This window comes from Lepus europaeus, chromosome 4 (genome assembly GCF_033115175.1).
Source record: "Lepus europaeus isolate LE1 chromosome 4, mLepTim1.pri, whole genome shotgun sequence".
NCBI lineage: Eukaryota > Metazoa > Chordata > Mammalia > Lagomorpha > Leporidae > Lepus > Lepus europaeus.
In genome coordinates, this window is record NC_084830.1 from 100,438,863 (window position 1) to 100,456,561 (window position 17,699).

Genomic DNA, 17,699 nt, shown 5'->3' on the forward strand with positions numbered 1-17,699 from the left:
ACATGTCACAGGAAATTAGAAAGTTTTAGAAGTTAAAATGAGATGAAATTAAAGAGTAAATATATCATTCCTCTTATTTACATTTATTGACAAAACTTTCTCTACAACTCTGTATTAAGATACATGTACTATAATCACCTTGTAAAATTTTTTTAATATTTGATTGTTGTCACTTTATTTGAAAGGCAGAAAGACAGAGAGATCTTCCAGTAGTTGGTTAGCTCCCCAAATGTCCACAACATCCAAGGCTGGGCCAGGTCAAAATCAGAAGCCAGAAACCCAAGTACCTGAACCATCACCTGCTGCCTTCCAAGGTATCCATTAGCAGGAAGCTGGATGGGAAGGAGAGGAGCCGGGATTCAAACCAGGAACTTCAGTGAGTTGCAGGCATCCCAAGCAGCCACCTAACTTCTGAGCCAAACATCTGCTCCTAACCACCTGTCTTAACAAGATACACGAAGACACTAAAACCACCCTTCGGTCTACAAGTTACATGGCCATGGTGCTAGATTTGGGGGAAAAGTTTGTCTCAAATACCTCTAGGCACATTTCAATCTGTCAGACCAAGACAACACACAGCTGACCAAGCTCCTGCATCCTCTGCAAATCTTAAGAGAGGCATCAGCTTATTCCCCACCCTCTCGTTTAGAACAGGCAAAGATGAAACTGAAGGGCAGGAAAGGAAAAGGAAAAGGAAGAGAAGGGAAGGGAAGGGAAAAGAAGGGAAGGGAAGGGAAAAGAAGGGAAGGGAAGGGAAGGAGGAAAAGTAAGTCTGCAGACTGTGGAGTGGTAAAGGCTATGGCCCCCGTGTCTCCTGGAGTCACTGTGGGTCCTGAGTGTGGTGGAGAGGAAAGAAGAGAGGGGAACACACTTGCTAACCTACAAGGGCGACACCAAAAGCAAATAAATTCCAAGAACTATTAAGTATTAGTCAATACCAAATAGTTTGATTATAGCAAATAAAGAGATGGCACTAGTGGAGACATGTCAGCCTTGCAGAAGAAAAGGAATGCTCACACAGCACAAAGCAGAGGTGCCATTCACTCTGGCGAGTATCACATTTGCCACTCCCACTTAAATATCTTACCCCAAATGATCAGGGTGAGGGATCGCACGTAATGAGAGTATGTTTGCTACACCGCCTCCTGACATGCAGTCTGTGGGAGATGATCACTTTTACAATTTGTCATGCTTGACATTGCCTGCAACTGTTATCTACTCTTTTCCTTAACTTAACCTTTCTCTATCAAATTAAACAAGCGGGGGTAGGGGGTAGTGGGAGCCTCTGACATGTCAGTAGTCATCACATTATGAAACTCTGAGATCCTGAAACAGACTGTTTACTTTCAGTAGTATCTGTTTCACAGATAATTTTGCTGTTCTAAAACGAGAAGCATTTAGGCAACGTGTTAGGATAACCTCATTGTCTTGGGAAAAGGTCCAATTCTGGACGAAAACACAGCATAGGGGCTGGCGCTGTGATGTAATAGGTTAAGCCTCTGCCTGTGGCCCCAGCATCCCACAGGAGTGCCGGTTCAAGTCCCAGCTGCTGCACTTTGAATCCTACTCCCTGCTATGGCCTGGGAAGGCAGCGGAAGATAGCCCAGTTGCTTGGCCTCTGCACCCAAGTGGGAGACCTGAAAGAAGCTCCTGGCTTCTGGCTTCTGGCTTCTGACTTTGGATCGGCCCAGCTCCAGCCACTGCAGCCATTTGGGAAGTGAACTAGCAGATGGAAGACCTCTCTCTCTCTCTCTCTCTCTCTCTCTCTCTCTTTGTCTATCCCTCTGTCTGTAACTCTGCCTCTCAAATAAATACATTTATTAAATTAATTTTTTAAAAAATGCAGCATCAAGGGGCTGGCGCCGTGGCTCCCTTGGTTAATCCTCTGCCTGCGGCACCAGCATCCCATATGGTCGCCAGGTTCTAGTCCCAGTTGTTCCTCTTCCAGTCCAGCTCTCTGCTGTGGCCCGGGAGGGCAGTGGAGGATGGCCCAAGTGCTTGGGCCCTCCACCTGCATGGGAGACCAGGAGGAAGCACCTGGTTCCTGGCTTCGGCTCGGCGCAGCGCCGGCCATAGCGGCCATTTGGGAGATGAACCAATGGAAGGAAGACCTTTCTCTCTGTCTTCTCTCTCACTGTCTATAACTCTACCTGTCAAATAAAAAAAAATTTTAAAAAAGCAGCATCAAGAATAGAGATCTGTATACTGTCTTCTGTTGACATCCATTTTTCTGTGACTCATTTCTTCTGTCCTGTGGTTTTACCTGCATTTACACTGTAGCAAAGAGAACTCACCAGGGAAATAGAGGACCTGGGATCTAAACTCTAGATCTAGATATAGCAGAGTGACTGTCACAGTTTACTTAAATGCTCCGACCTTTAATTCTTACTTATTTGTAAAGACTGAGAGAGTCTCATTTCAGTTCCGTACGTGAGCACGTAAAATAAATTCCAAGGTGGTGCTCAGCACAGTGGTTATGAGCCCTCTTGGGAGTGCCTGGCTTCAAATCTGCTTCCCTTTCCAACCTTCTGTTAGTGGGCACCTTGGGAAGCAGCAGGTGATGATTCAAGTGCTTATGTCTCTATCACCTCCACGGGAGACCCAGGTTGAGATCTAGGTTCCTGGCTTCAGCCTGGCCCAACCCTGGCTGCTGTGGGCGTCTGAAAAGTAAACAAGAGGATAAAAGCTTTCTCTCTGCCTTTCAAATAAAATGAAAATTTCAAAAAGTTTAAAATAAATTCCCTTTCCTCCTTTTTCTTTTTCTTTTTTTTACAACGTCCATCCTGTCTTGTCCTAGTGATTCAACTGGTCCCATGGGGATTTCCCATGCTGGTGTGTGAAGATTTCCCCACAGCCTGGAGCCCCTTTCCATCCCACATCCTGTCACTGTAGCAGCTCTTGATCCCTAGGTCCCTTCCTCTTTGCCCTGTTGCTTCTGACAGTGTTACAGTCTGCTGAGAACAGTTCAGCAATACTCACAACATCCTCAGACTGGAAAGACATGGCATGTGGTGCAACCACAAAACAAAACACGCCAAACACACCCAAGGAGAACTTCAGAACCCTCCTGGTGGAATCCCCACCCACAAAGAACAGATTCTACAAACAACTGCATGAGCAAAACAAATTCCAACAACAGACTGTGTGAGCAAAGAAATCTTCCTGTTCCCCAAACCGGTCCAAATCATCCTCCACGGAAGGTCCTGAAAACATTTGTATCAGTAAGACTATAACACGCAGTAGTACGCAGTAATAAGATATGCACAATCCTCTTCCAGAAAGTAGCATTTCTTATTCACAAGAAACAAGGTGCTTTCGTAGCCACTTAATAGTTCAGTATACTCATTTTATCTAGGTTTTCCCTTCCTGTAATTAAAAAATATTATCAACAAGAATGTCAACAGCTCTAAAACAACTTCCCAGAAGGACAGATGACTGTGATTAAGTGGCACTGTTTCAAAATTTAACACCAGTTGTTTATACTTGAAGCAATTTACTAAGTGGAGAAATCTCATGGCATAAAGATCTGTTTAATTACGAATGATTAAAATCTTCTAATAGCAATTTTGTTCAAATTCAGAATCATCTTCTGTTTTTCTCACCTGCCAACAGTTACAGAGCTGAGAAAAACTTATTAGAACTTGTAATGAAAATCAAAAATAACAGGTAACATAAAACATGCACCACAGAAAACTGAAAACTGGTTTCCTATATGGCCTTCCCTGTTGAGTCCAAAAACAGTAATGAGACTTTTATTGCCCTCTTGACAGGAATGGGACCCTCATTGCGATGGGGCATTAACTGGTGAACCTCACAACATACTGAGTACCAGAGAAACAATGGAGGCCACACCTTGCCTCACATCTTAAAGAACCTCTAACCTTGCCAAGGCAGCCTGTTTGGCACAGGAACTGACAATTAACAAAGGAGAAGACAGGGCTAATGGGGGAGTGCTCAGAAACTTAGGAAGACAGCGGCATGACGCACAGGGTTAGTGGGAGGTTTAGCAGGAAGTGGCACAGAAACGAAGCCTTGAACAGTGCCTGAACAGAAAGGAGGCGGAGCTGAAATTACCAGCCTAGGAACACAGAGCAAAGACCAAGCTCTCTCTAGAATGCCTACAAAAATACAACACTGTACACATGTAAGATAATCAAGTTCTGATAAGCAACAGCCTCATCTGTAACAGAAAAGGGGGACTACTCTGATTTGACAAATATGTAAATATTTAAGGGGCTGCTGAATGAATGAATGAAGAAATCTCTCCCCCCCCCCCCCCACTTTGACTCATCTGAATTACTGAGACTTGCCTTATAAAAACACAGACACCCCATGTCAAGAGCAACAGCCACCATGGTGTGGTATAGGTAAACCTGCTGCGGGCTGTGTGTTTCTCCAGGCAGGGGCAGAACCCAGAACCAGGGGGTTTTCTGCAGTGACTCTGCATGTGGCACACGGCGCAGCACAGCTGCCCAGCTTCCCCCCTGCTCCTCCCCCTGGAATGCTAGGCCTGCCCCACCTTCGCTGACCCCCTCTGAAGCCCCAGATTCCACTGAACATCATGCCTCCCCAGCCTCCTGAGACTGAGTTGCAGCTTTTTTCCCGTTGCCATGGCATCCTGAGATGACATCCGCCTTGGCATTTTTCATCCTGTATTAGTAACTGCCTGTTTATTTCTGAGTCCTTCCTTCTAGAACTTGAGATCGCGCATCTCCTCCAGTGTCTGGCACATAGGAGATGCTTAATGTACTGGCGAGAGAGAGAAAGGAAACTCAGCAAAGGAAATCAGCAAAACCTGTTTGAGCTTGCGGCTCACTTTCATTCTGCACACTTCCGTGGGCAGAACTCACCATCTTGCTAGTTCTACACTATTACTTATCTTCACTGAGACAGTTTTGTTGAAAATGTCTACATTTTTTTCTCAATTTTCTGTTATCTGTGAGTCCTGATTTCCTCTAAACTTTGCATTTACTTTATTCTTCCAATGATTTTATACCTTTCCTTCTCTTATCTGCAAAAGTTACATGGATCCTGTTCCTTCTTAATTTCTCAAAAACCTTGTCGTAATGATCATTTTACTCTTTTCCTCTCATTGAAACCTGCTGGTCTCTTCCATCTTAAAAACAAAGAAAAAACAGGTATCTCAAACGCTCCCCTCTGCGGTCACTTTTCTCAATAAGAGCTGTCTGCACCTTGCTATTCCCCCCTATGTACCTGCCATTCCATCCATAAAGTCCTCCTCATTTCTGTTTTAACCCATCTGTACCCAGCCACCCCACCAAAACTGCTCTAAAAGGCACCAAAAACCTATACGTTATTAAACTCCAGGACATCCCTTTGTCCTCCAAATCAACCTCCCAGTAGCACCTATCTCAGCTCCCAGCCCTCCCAGATGGTTGTCCCACTGCTTCTGCAGCCCCACTCCCACCCCCCGGCCTGTAGTGTTGAAGCTTCTGAGTCCTGCCACTTTGACAGGGCTCTTTTTCCTACTGGAATAACAATGCTTACTAATAACATCTATGCCAAGTGGCCCTTTTTAGATAAACTATTTTCTAGTTTTCAGTTATATGAATTCACTGTTAAATCCAGTAATAGCATGTAGAGAACAGGAGAGGATCATGGACAATTATGCACAGGGAAGGGGATCCATTCCAAGCACAAACACTGCTGGTGAGTTCATTGAGTTAACAGAACTCCTGAATGTTTCAACTGGTTCACATGGAAGGATGCACTAACTCTGCAGTGAGGTTCATGCCCGATTCCCCGGTGGCAGGGCCATAGGAGTACCCGAGGTTGGAGTGGACTTTACTAGCGTCTGCCCACTTAAAAAACAAACCAAACCAGCACAATCCCAAGAACCTTATCTGATTCAGGCATCTACAGATCACCTCCACACAGTCAACTTGCAGTGTAAGCCTCATCTCAGGTGTGTGTGCATGTGTCTAGGATACATGACCTAAGTAGTATTTAAATTACAGATGCTAACGATTGGCTTTTTCTGTCTCCCACTGGTCATGAAAAAGGAAACCCATGACCCCAGATCTGCAGGCAGTCACTCATGATAAAGGGGGAAACGCAGAGGAAGTAGCAGAGGTGGATGGCAAAGTACAGGGGCTAACAGGAGCCAGGTATCTGATGCCACGGCTGACGGGCTGGGTCCCTGAACCTCTGAACTCCCAGTCCTGGGACAGAAACACTGCCTCACTATTTGAAGCAATCTGTGCCATGGATTTCGTTACTTGGAGTTCCTCTGTGAGTCAAGCAGAAATTCCTAGATTGAGGGTTTACCTTGCTGCACGGCTCTCTCTGTTGGTTCTTCAGGACTCACACTTGGCAACTCAAGCCAGCCCACTAAAAAGTAAAAACCGGCAAAGTCCTTTATCATAGGGAGTAGGCTCTGGGGCTGGTCTTGTGCCCCTCTGGACTGTGTGAGGAAGGAGAGATTCATCAGGGAACAGCACAAGGAGAGAGGTTGCAGGGACAGAACCCAAGGCTCAGGGAGACTTGGATGAGAGAAAGCTACTTTGGTGTCTGCTAAGTGCTAACAGGAATCTATCATTTTCTGTACATGCGAATGTAGTCAACAACACACTCCTCATAACTCTGTAACCAACAGGAATTACAGCTACTGCAGACATCCCCAGACACTAGCAATGAAAGTTATTAGACCACCACTAGACCTTGCTACTGAATTCCTTAAGAAAGCACAGGTAGTACCATGTAATTCAAGGGCAAGCAATACATTCCAATGTTTATCTTTTGGGCAATAAGCAAGAATGGCTGGAACTTACGTCTTTGTTCCATCACCTTATACTTTCTGCCTCTTTCCTGTCTCTGAATGTTCCATCTATATATTCAAGTTCTGTTTTTTAGTGGTTACCCTTAAAACGTTAATAAGCATACCTGATAAAAGGTCTACATTTTTTAAAATTAATTAATTTTTTTTATTTTTTGACAGGCAAAGTTAGACAGTGAGAGAGAGAGAGAGAGAGAGAGAGAGTTAGTTATAGACAGTGAGATACAGACAGAGAGAAAAAGGTCTTCCTTCCGTTGGTTCACTCCCCTAATGGCCGCCATGGCCAGTGCTGTGCCAATCCGAAGCCAGGAGCTGGGTGCTTCCTCCTGGTCTCCCATGCAGGTGGAGGGCCCAAGCACTTGGGCCATCCTCCACTGCCCTCCCGGGCCACAGCAGAGAGCTGGACTGGAAGAGGAGCAACTGGGACTAGAACCCGGCGCCCCAACAGGGACTAGAACCCAGGGTGCCAGCGCCGCAGACGGAGGATTAGCCAGGTGAGCCACGGCACCGGTCAAAAGGTCTACATTTAATAAGTATCTTTATTCTCTTCCTGAATTATTCAAGACTCTCAAAATCTGTATTAGTTTTGCCTGTAACAACACACTACAAACTGAGTGGCTTAAACAGTACATATTTACTCCCTCACTGTCCTGAATGCCAGATATCAAGGCATTGGCAGGGCCACACTACACACACACACTTGCATACATACAAGTGTTTTTAAAAGTCCTGTGGCATAACAGGCTAAGCCTCTGCCTATGGCACTGGCATCATATGTGGGTGCCGGTTTGTGTCCTGACTGCTCCACTTTTTAAAATTTTTTTAATTTTTAATTTTTTTAAAGAACGCTTTTATTTATCAAATACAAATTTCACAGGTACAGCTTTAGGAATATAGTGGTTCTCCCCCCTACATCCGCCCTCCCACCTCCACTCCCATCTCACCCTTACTCCCTTCTCTTATCCCAGTCTTAAGATTCTTTCTTTTTTTTTTTTTTTTTTTTTTTTTTTTTTTTTTTTTTTTTTGACAGGCAGAGTGGATAGTGAGAGAGAGAGAGACAGAGAGAAAGGTCTTCCTTTTTGCCGTTGGTTCACCCTCCAATGGCCGCTGTGGCCGGCACATTGCGCTGATCCGAAGCCAGGAGCCAGGTGCTTCTCCTGGTCTCCCATGCAGGTGCAGGGCCCAAGCACTTGGGCCATCCTCCACTGCACTCCTGGGCCACAGCAGAGAGCTGGCCTGGAAGACGGGCAACCGGAATAGAATCCAGCGCCCCAACCAGGACTAGAACCCAGTGTGCCGGCGCCACAAGGCAGAGGATTAGCCTGTTAAGCCACGGCGCCGGCCAAGATTCATTTTTAATTAACTTTATATACAGAAGACCAACTCTATACTTAGTAAATATTTCAACAATTTGCATGCGCACACACACACAGTATCAAGTACTATTTGAGAATAAGTTTTACAGTTAATTCTCATAGTACAACTCATTAAGGACAGAGGTCCTACATGGGGGAGTAAATACACAGTGACTCCTGTTGTTGATTTAACAACTGACACTCTTATTTATGACGTCAGTGATCACCCCAGGCTCTTGATACGAGCTGCCAAGGCTACAGAAGTTTTCTGAGTCTACAAACTCTGCCAGTATTTAGACAAGGCCATAAGCAAAGTGGAAGTTCTCTCCTCCCTTCAGAGAAAAGTACATCCTTCTTTGATGGCCCTTTCTTTCCATGGGGTCTCATTCACAGAGATCCTTCATGTAGGTCATTTTTTGCCACAGTGTCTTGGCTTTCCATGCCTGAAATGCTCTCATGGGCTTTTTAGCCAAATCTGAATGCCTTAAGGGCTGATTCTGAGGTCAGAGTGCTGTTTAGTGCATTTGTCATTCTATGGCTGCTCCACTTCTGATCCAGCTCCTGCTACTGTACCTGGGAAAGCAGCAGAAGATGGCCCAAGTACTTAGGTCCCTGAACCCATGTGGGAGACCCAGATGAAGCTCCTGGCTCCTGGCTCTGGCCTTCCAGCTCCAGCCATTGTGGTCATTTGGGGAATGAACCATCAGATGAAAGACCTTTTTCTCTATCTCTCCGTAACTCTACCTCTCAATTAAAAAAAATTCCATAGAAAATTTGCATTCCATTTTCCACCAACTTTCTGAAGCCCCCTCATATGTATATGTATATACAGATATATAAATATGCATATATAGATTTATTACAAGGAACTGGTATATACAACTAGGCAGGCAGACAAATCTCAAGATCTGCAGGGCAAGTCTATACCCAACTTGCAGGATCCAGGAAAGCCAGTGATGTTCTTCCAGTCCAAAGCTGGCAAGCTCAAGAACCTGGAAAAGCCGAGGCTTCAGGAAGAAAGCAGGAGAAAGCCGGGCCCCAGTGTGCAGGCAGTCGGGCAGAGTGATTCTTTCTTACCACAGAGGCCCAAGCAGCCACACTGGGAGGACCATACACTTTATTGAGTCCACTGAGTCAGGTGTTACCTCACCCAGAAACAACCTCACAGAATTGCTCAGTGGCCCCGTTAAGGTGACACAGAAAACCAACTGCCACTGTCCTCCTCAGTCTCAGCTTCTCCTTCAGTGTCAGCTTTCCATGATGCTCCCTTAGGGTTAACTTGTATTTCACATCTGAAAACAACTTTCTTTTGTTCTTATTCTTGAATGACAGTTAAATGAAAGAGTCTATATAGTTAATTTTCTCAGTACTTCAAACCTATTATTCTACTGTCCTTCTGATGTGGAATAACTAGGCAGTGGTGAAAGTTTAGGTGAGTAGGAACTCTTGTACCCCTACAATGTAATGCTGTCTCTTTAACTGGTTAATTTGATACGCCTACCTTCCCAGGATGCACCTGTCACATCCAGGACCAGGGACATGCTAAGACCCCATCTGTTTGCATATCCAGTTAGGGTACCACCCCCTTCCTTATAAAAAGAGGTGGAAGGTTGGAGAGTCCTCTTTCCACCATGGTCCTTGCTCCTGTTTGCCCTCTTTCCATGGTGGGACACTCTGGGATGGACCTTTTCCATCCTCCCACTAATTCACTCTCAGACAGACCTTCCTGATTATTGGTACTGTCTTCAGTTTTTCTTTTATCTTTAGCTTATGGGCAATCCTTTGGCACACTCATGTTGTGCATTTCCCTGTGTGCATTGGCCCACACTAACATATCAGTACTTATCCCTTTGCTGCTAAATAAATTCTGTTCCTATTTGCACGCTATGCCAATCTCCACTTATTGTTTCTACTTCTGCAGGAGGTAAGAGCCTGGATTTAAAAACTAATACACTTACTGCCCACATCATTTCCACTTCTTATCTTGTGGCTGAATAAAACATTTTAACCATGTAGGTGCTCAAATGTTACTATATGGACTTTTAACTTTTGAAGCTAGCATTGAAAAAAAGCAAAATAAAAAGGTTTCTTATTTTCTCCTAACTGGCAATTTTTACTTCTTTGGTCATTTTCTAAGCAAATGAAACCTTGTAATAAATTATTAACTTTTCATATAAAATTTCTAAGAAGAGGTTAACAGAAAACCTTCTGTACACCTAGAGTGCTGGGTACATCAATCAGTGCTGCAAGAAGCACCAGGCAGAGCTCAGCTGTCAGCAAATTTAACTGTCAATGGCTATCCATTATCATTTGTCTTCTATACTTAGTTGCTGTACATCTCAAATGGATTTTGATTATTTTTCACATCCTTAGAACTCAAATATATCTGTTGGATGTGCTCCACGACATAATAAAAAGCATCTTAAGAGTAAGTTTAAATGATGGCTAATACAAATCACTTTACATGAAAAGTCATGTTCAAAAATAATTTCTATTACAACTGAAGCAACAAATACTTCATGCAGGAGAGATGCTATAAATCAAAATAACTGAAAATTATAGCTCAGTCCTCACTGCAAATTTGATATCACATCACAACAGAAGTGTTAATTACTTAATCCATGCCAGTCTGCATTGCACAAAGGATTGAGTTCTGAGCACATGTTCTCCTGAGGTCTCTCTTCTCCTAGCTTTTTTCTGTCAAGTGTTCCTCTCACCTCTGACCACTGCTTTTATTTCCATTGCTAGCCCCTTCCCTGGAGATATCACCAATGTTTTTTAATGATATGTATTTCTTTTTAGAAAGCTTTTATTTGATAAATATAAATTTTATACGTACAGCTTTTGGAACATAGCGGTTCTTCCCTCTATACCCGCCCTCCCACCCCCAAACCATCCCACCTCCTACTCCCTCTCCCATCCCATTCTTCATTAAGATTCATTTTTAATCTTTATACAGAAGATCAACTCTACACTTAGTAAAGATTTCAACAGTTTGCAGCTACACAGATACACAAAGTATAAAGTACTGTTTGAAGACAAGTTTTACCATTAATTCTCATAGTACAATTCATTAAGGACAGAGGTCCTACATGGGGAGCAAGTGCACAGTGACTTCTGTTGTTGATTTAACAACTGACACTCTTATTTATGATGTCAGTGATCACCCGAGGCTCTTGTCATGAGCAGCCAGGGCTATGGTGCCTCTTGAGTTAACAAACTCTGCCAGTATTTAGACAGGGCCATAAGCAAAGTGAAAGTTCTCTCCTCCCTTCAGAGAAAGGAACCTCCTTCCTTGATGGCCCTTTCTTTCCACCGAGATCTCACTCACAGAGATCTTTCATGTAGGCCATTTTTTTGCCACAGTGTCTTGGCTTTCCATGCCTGAAATGCTCTCATGGGCTTTTTAGTCAGAACCGAAAGCCTTAAGGGCTGATTCTGAGGCCAGAGTGCTGTTTAGGACATCTGCCATTCTATGAGTCTGCTCTGTGGCCTGCTTCCCATATTGGATCATTTTCTCCTTTTTAATTCTGTCTGTTGTTATTAGCAGATACTTGGTCTTATTTATGTGATCCCTTTGACACTTATTCCTGTTTTTATTATCAGTTATGCACTTAAAATGATCACTTTAACTAGTACGATGGCATTCGTGCCTGCCAATTTATGGGGTTTGAAGTCCCATGGCAAGTTTTTAGCTTTACTCTTAGGTGTAAATCTGTGGGAATGTGTACCAAACTGTACATCTCCCCCTTCTCTTATTCCCACTCTTGTTTTTTACAGGGATCAGTTTTCAACTGGATTTAAATACCCAAGAGCAATTCTGTGTTAAGTAAAGAGTTCAACCAATGGTATTAAGTAGAAAAAGAAAATAGTAAAAAAAAATAAAATAATAAGCTGTTCCTGGACAGTCAGGACAAGGGCTGATCAAGCCATTGCTTCTCATAGTGTCAATTTCATTTCTACAGGTTTCCTTTTAGGTGCTCGGTTAGTTGTCACAAATCAAGGAGAACATATGATATTTGTCCCTTTGGGACTGGCTTTTTTTTTTTTTTTTTTGAGGTTTTTATTTAATGAATACAAATTTCATATGTACAGCTTTTAGGAATATAGTGTTTCTCTCCCCTCCCCCCTATTCCTGCCCTCCCACCTTCACTCCCATTCCACCTCCTACTCCCTGTCCCATTCCATTTTTCATTAAGATTCATTTTTAATTCACTTTATATACAGAAGACCTACTCTGTACTAAGTAGCGATTTCTACTGTTTGCACCCACAAAGTATAAAGTACTGTTTAAAGACAGGTTTTACAGTTAATTCTCACAGTACACCTCATTAAAGACAAGAGGAATAAGTGCAAAATGACTCCTGTTGTTGATTTAACAATTAACACTCTTATTTTTGATGTTAGTGACCACCCGTGGCTCTTGAGAGGAACTGCCAAGGCTATGGAAGCCTTTTGGGGACTGGCTTATTTCACACAGTATGATGTTTTCCAGTTATTAAATAAAACATTCCTCCATTTTGTTGCAAATGACCAGATTTCATTTTTTTTACCGCTGTGTAGTATTCCATAGAGTACATATCCCATAATTTCTTTATCCAGTCTTCTGTTGACAGGTATTTAGGTTGATTCCATGTCTTAGCTATTGTGAATTGAGCTGCAATAAACATGGAGGTGCAGAGAGCTCTTTTATTTGCCTATTTAATTTCCCTTGCGTAAGATCCATGGAGTGGGATGGGTGGGTTACTACCTTCCATAGTGGCTTTACCAGTTTGCATTTCCACCAGCAGTATCACCAAGTTTGTATCCTAAGACTGCTTAGTAGTCAATACTGTCCACTTTCATAATTGCAACTACCATCTACATGTGCATAATGCCTACTTTAAATCTCTCTTGAGCTTTAGCATTGATTATTCAATCATTTGCTAGAAAACTCCCTGAATACCAAGTTCCTCAAATATATTATCTTCCCCCAAATGTGATCTTTGTCCTGTGTTGACTTCCTGGCCAACAGTGTTATCATCTATCTAAACACACTAGACTGAAATCCCATTGAAACACAGAGGAGTAGCTACACAGAGAACCAGCTCAATCAGCAGGGTACTGCATGGTCATCTTGGCCACCAGCAAGGACCCACCTGAAACTCAACACTGCTGGTGCATGCAGGAATGCAAGGACTTCAAGAACTCAGAGCAAGGATGAGCACAGGTGCAGTGGTTAAGATGACACTTGAGACTTCTGCATCCCGTATCAGAGTGCTTCCCAATTCCAGCTTCCAGCTAGTACACAGTCTGGAATGGCTCAAGTAGTTGGGTCCTTGTCACCCATGTGGGAGACCTGGATGGAACTGCACGTTCTTGGCTTTGGTCTAGCCCAGCCCCAGGTGTTGCAGGCATTTGAGGAGTGAATGGGCAGATGGGAGATTTCTCTGTCTCTTTCCAATAAATAGAATTAAAAATTTAAAAAAGACAAGTCTAGCAGTAGCTCATGGCATTATGAATTCTTGGGCATAAAAGTAAAGGATGTGGGTATACTACTGTTTTGTTTTATTTAGTAACTTTTAAAAAAAGATTTAATTTACTTGAAAGGCAGAGTGACACACACACAGAGAGATAGACAGAAATAGAGTGGTATCTTCCATCTGCTGGTTCACTTCCCAAATGGCCACATCGGTCCAAGCCAGAACTCTATCCAGGTCTCCCACATGGGTGGCAGGGGATCACATACTTGGGCCATCTTTCCCTGCCTTCCCATGCACATTAGTGGGCTGCTGGATTGGACGCAGGGAAGCCAGCACTTGAACTGGCACTCAGATACAGGATGCCAGAGTTGCAAGCAGTGGCTTACCCCAGTGAGCGTAATGCTGGCTGCTAATAACTTCTTTCTTTGAGTACTTTCAGCACTAGAGACTGTGATACAAAGACAGTATTGACAATCACTGGGCTAACTGGGCTAACAGAATGACAGGCCAGGAACTGTGCAGCTCTCGATAACAGGGAAGAAGATATCTGCCTGGAGGCAGACTGACCAGGGATGAAAGGACTGTAACCTAATTGCTGAGGAAGCAAGGCGGTAAGGAGATGTGGGGGAAAATCATATCAGTCTCCGTGAAGGACAATAGGGGCAAGGCCAGAAGAGAATATTCACACAAAAACATGAGGACAGGGTGGATGTTTGGTTTTTGGGTTAAGACACCCATATTGCACACTGGAGTGCCTGGGTTCAACACCTGACTCTGGCTACTGACTCCAGCTTCCTGATAATGCAGAACCTGGGAGACATTAGTTATGGCTCAAAATAATTGGGTTCCTGCCACCCACGTGGGAGACCTGGCTTTTGGTTTCAGTTCTAGCCAGGGGCTGACTGAGAATATCTGGGGGGTGAGCTGGGAGATGGGAGCTCTCTCTTTCTCTGCCTCTAAAACAAATTTTAAAAGGAATGAGAGGCCGGCACCGTGGCTCACTAGGCTAATCCTCTGCCTGTGGCGCCGGCACACCAGGTTCTAGTCCCGGTTGGGGCACAGGTTCTGTCCCGGTTGTTCCTCTTCCAGTCCAGCTCTCTGCTGTGGCCCAGGAAGGCAGTGGAGGATGGCCCAAGTGCTTGGGCCCTGGACCCGCATGGGAGACCAGGAGGAAGCACCTGGCTCCTGGCTTCGGATCGGCGCAGTGCGCTGGCCGTAGTGGCCATTTGGGGTTGTCTCACTAATTCTGCCTGTCAAAAAAAAAAAAAAAAAAAAAAAGAAAGAAAGAAAGAAAGAAATGAGAACAAAAGATTTAAATTCTCATAATCTAAGATGTCCGTAAGGCAATAAATATAAATGAAAAAAAGATTTATTTTTAAATATATATAAGCAATGAGACTGTTGGGATTGGTCTCAAGATGGCCTATAATGATAGAAAAGTTTACTTCTGAAAGCACTCTTCATGGGGAGAAAAGGAGAAGCAAACATCGCACATCAAGGTTAATGCACAGGGGTACTTCAGAGGGCTCAGAGAAACATGAAATTAAAAATTGGGTTCATTTTAGTACAAAAATCTTAAAATCATATATATGAGGGATCTTTAAAAACATCATGGGATATGTGATAAAATGGTGCATAATTTCATAATTTTTTACACCAAAATAAAATTATCATTCAATCTCATTTTCCTTCTGAAGTACCCCTTTTATGTCCTTCAAGGAAAACCAAGTAAACAGAGGCACTCTAGAACACGTCTGAGAGACAGAAAAGGAAAATGAGACTTAACAATATTATTTATTATATATATTTGAAACAGAAATAGAGGAAGGAAAGAGAGAGGGAGAGAAAGAGACAGTCAGACAGAACTCCCGTTGCTTGCTCACTCCCCAGATGCCACAAAGGCTGAGGCTGGGGCTGGGCCAGATAGAATCTAGGGCCTGGAACACAATTCAGGTCTCTCACATGGATGGCATGGACCCAAGTAGCTGAGACATCACCTGCTTCCTCCCAGGGTGCACCAATGTGCAGGAAGCTGGAATCAGGAGTGTAGCTGGAACTCAAAACACAGGCACTCCAATATGCGACATGCGTCTACCTAGAAGCATCTTAACCACTATGCCAAACACTTGTCCTGGGAAATGAGACTCTGATAGTGCAACCACACCAAAGCCAATTGGCCAGAGTAGATACGACCGTTTTTAACAAACCACAAAACCGGAAGATGAGAGAAAGAGAGAGGGATTCCATGTGTCTACACAACCACAAGTAATCTCGTTCAGCAAATGCAGGACGTCTACCATGTTCCTCATCTACCACAGGATAATGTCCAGGGATCTGCTGCCAGAGCTTAATGCAGACCCAGAACAAGAAGTGACTAATAGCTTGCAAGAAAGCAACATATCAGTTTAGAGTTCTCAAAATTGAGGGCAAAGAAAGCAGGATCACTACAGATCATCCTGATGAGAAAAAAATGAGACATTACATGAAGAAACTAGCAAGACTGCACAAGATGAACTAAATCTCAAGAGAGGCTCACATGGAAACTGAAAGAGCAAGTGCAGGGCAGTCCAGGTTCATGCGGCTTATTCCAAAAATTAAGACATCCACAGAGAGTTGAAGGTTGCCAGTAATGACAAGAACAAGCAAAGGAGCTTCCTCATCTCTTTTTTTCCAACTGTTTTTTCTTTTTAAAAAAAGTATATTCAGAGCAAGAATACGCAAGAAATGGGTCTGTCACTAGGGGCCAACAAAACAATGGATGAAAACACTTCTGAGTATGCCGTGGCTGCTTCTTTCCCTCTCAGGAGAATCACCTAACAACCGCAAGTCTTGGAGCAAGGCTGAGGTCCTTGACGATGGGTGCAGAGCAAACAGGTTCTCAGGACAGTTTTTCTGTTACACACTTTGCCTTCAGCTCTATAAAGCGTGGTTCGCGTCTTGCACCTTCATGCTGGTTTCAAGTAATCTCTCATTTTCATTCCCATTTAGATGATTTGTAATTACTTGCTTCTCTGCCCCAGGTTTGCAAACTTTAGTCACTCTGCTTTACATCACTAAATGCAAAGGGTTCTTTCCAGCTCTTGGCGAGGCAAGTCTCTTCCCCAGCAATGGCACTTCTTTGGCCCCCTCCCTCTCCCTTTGTTTTCTGAGATATCCAGTCCTCTCAGCACCTTTGGTTGAAAAGATGATTCTTCTCCCCAGAAAAACATTCTGGCACCCTTTCAAAAACCAACTGAGCATAAAGACAGAGGTTTATTTCTGGGTCTTGTTCCATTCTATTGATCTGTACGTCTGTGCCAGTACCACAATGTCTTGTGGTAAGTTTTAAGATCAGAAATGTGTGTCCTCTATTTTTGTTCCCTTTCTTCAAGATTGTTTTGACTCTTTAAGGTCCTTTGCATTTCCATATGAATTTTAGGGCCAATCCGTCAACCTCTGTTAAAAGTCAGTTGGTATTTTCATAGAGTTGTCTGAATCTGCAGGTCAATATGGAGAGTACTGGCCTCTTGATGACACAGTCTTTGGATTTATGAACATGGATGGTCTCTCCATTTATTCAGGCTTTCTTTAATTTCCTGTGACAATACTTTTTAGTTTTCAATGCCAATGCTATTTTTTTATTTTATTTAATGAATATAAATTTCCAAAGTATAGCTTATGAATTACAATGGCTTCCCACCCCCCATAACTTCCCTCCCACCCACAACCCTCCCCTCTCCCGCTCCCTCTCCCCTTCCATTCACATCAAGATTCATTTTCAATTATCTTTATATACAGAAGATCAATTTAGCATATATTAAGTAAAGCTTTCAACAGTTTGCACCCACACTGAAACACAAAGTGTAAAATACTGTTTGAGTACTAGTTACAGCATTGAATCACAATGTACAGCACATTAAGGACATTAAGATCTTACATGAAGAGTAAGTGCACAGTGACTCCTGTTGTTGACTTAACAAATTGACAGTCTTGTTAATGGCATCAGTAATCACCCTAGGCTCTTGTCATGAGTTGCCAAGACTATGGAGGCCTTTTGAGTTCGCTGACTCTGACCATATTTAGACAAGGTCATAGTCAAAGTGGAAG

At 43.4% G+C, this 17,699-nt stretch overlaps 1 protein-coding gene across 1 annotated transcript in view; it reads right to left on the bottom strand.

The window, feature by feature from the left end:
• RNF130 (ring finger protein 130) overlaps nucleotides 1-17,699 on the bottom strand; it is a 110,623-nt gene that overhangs the window by 72,404 nt on the left and 20,520 nt on the right. The window lies entirely within an intron of this gene.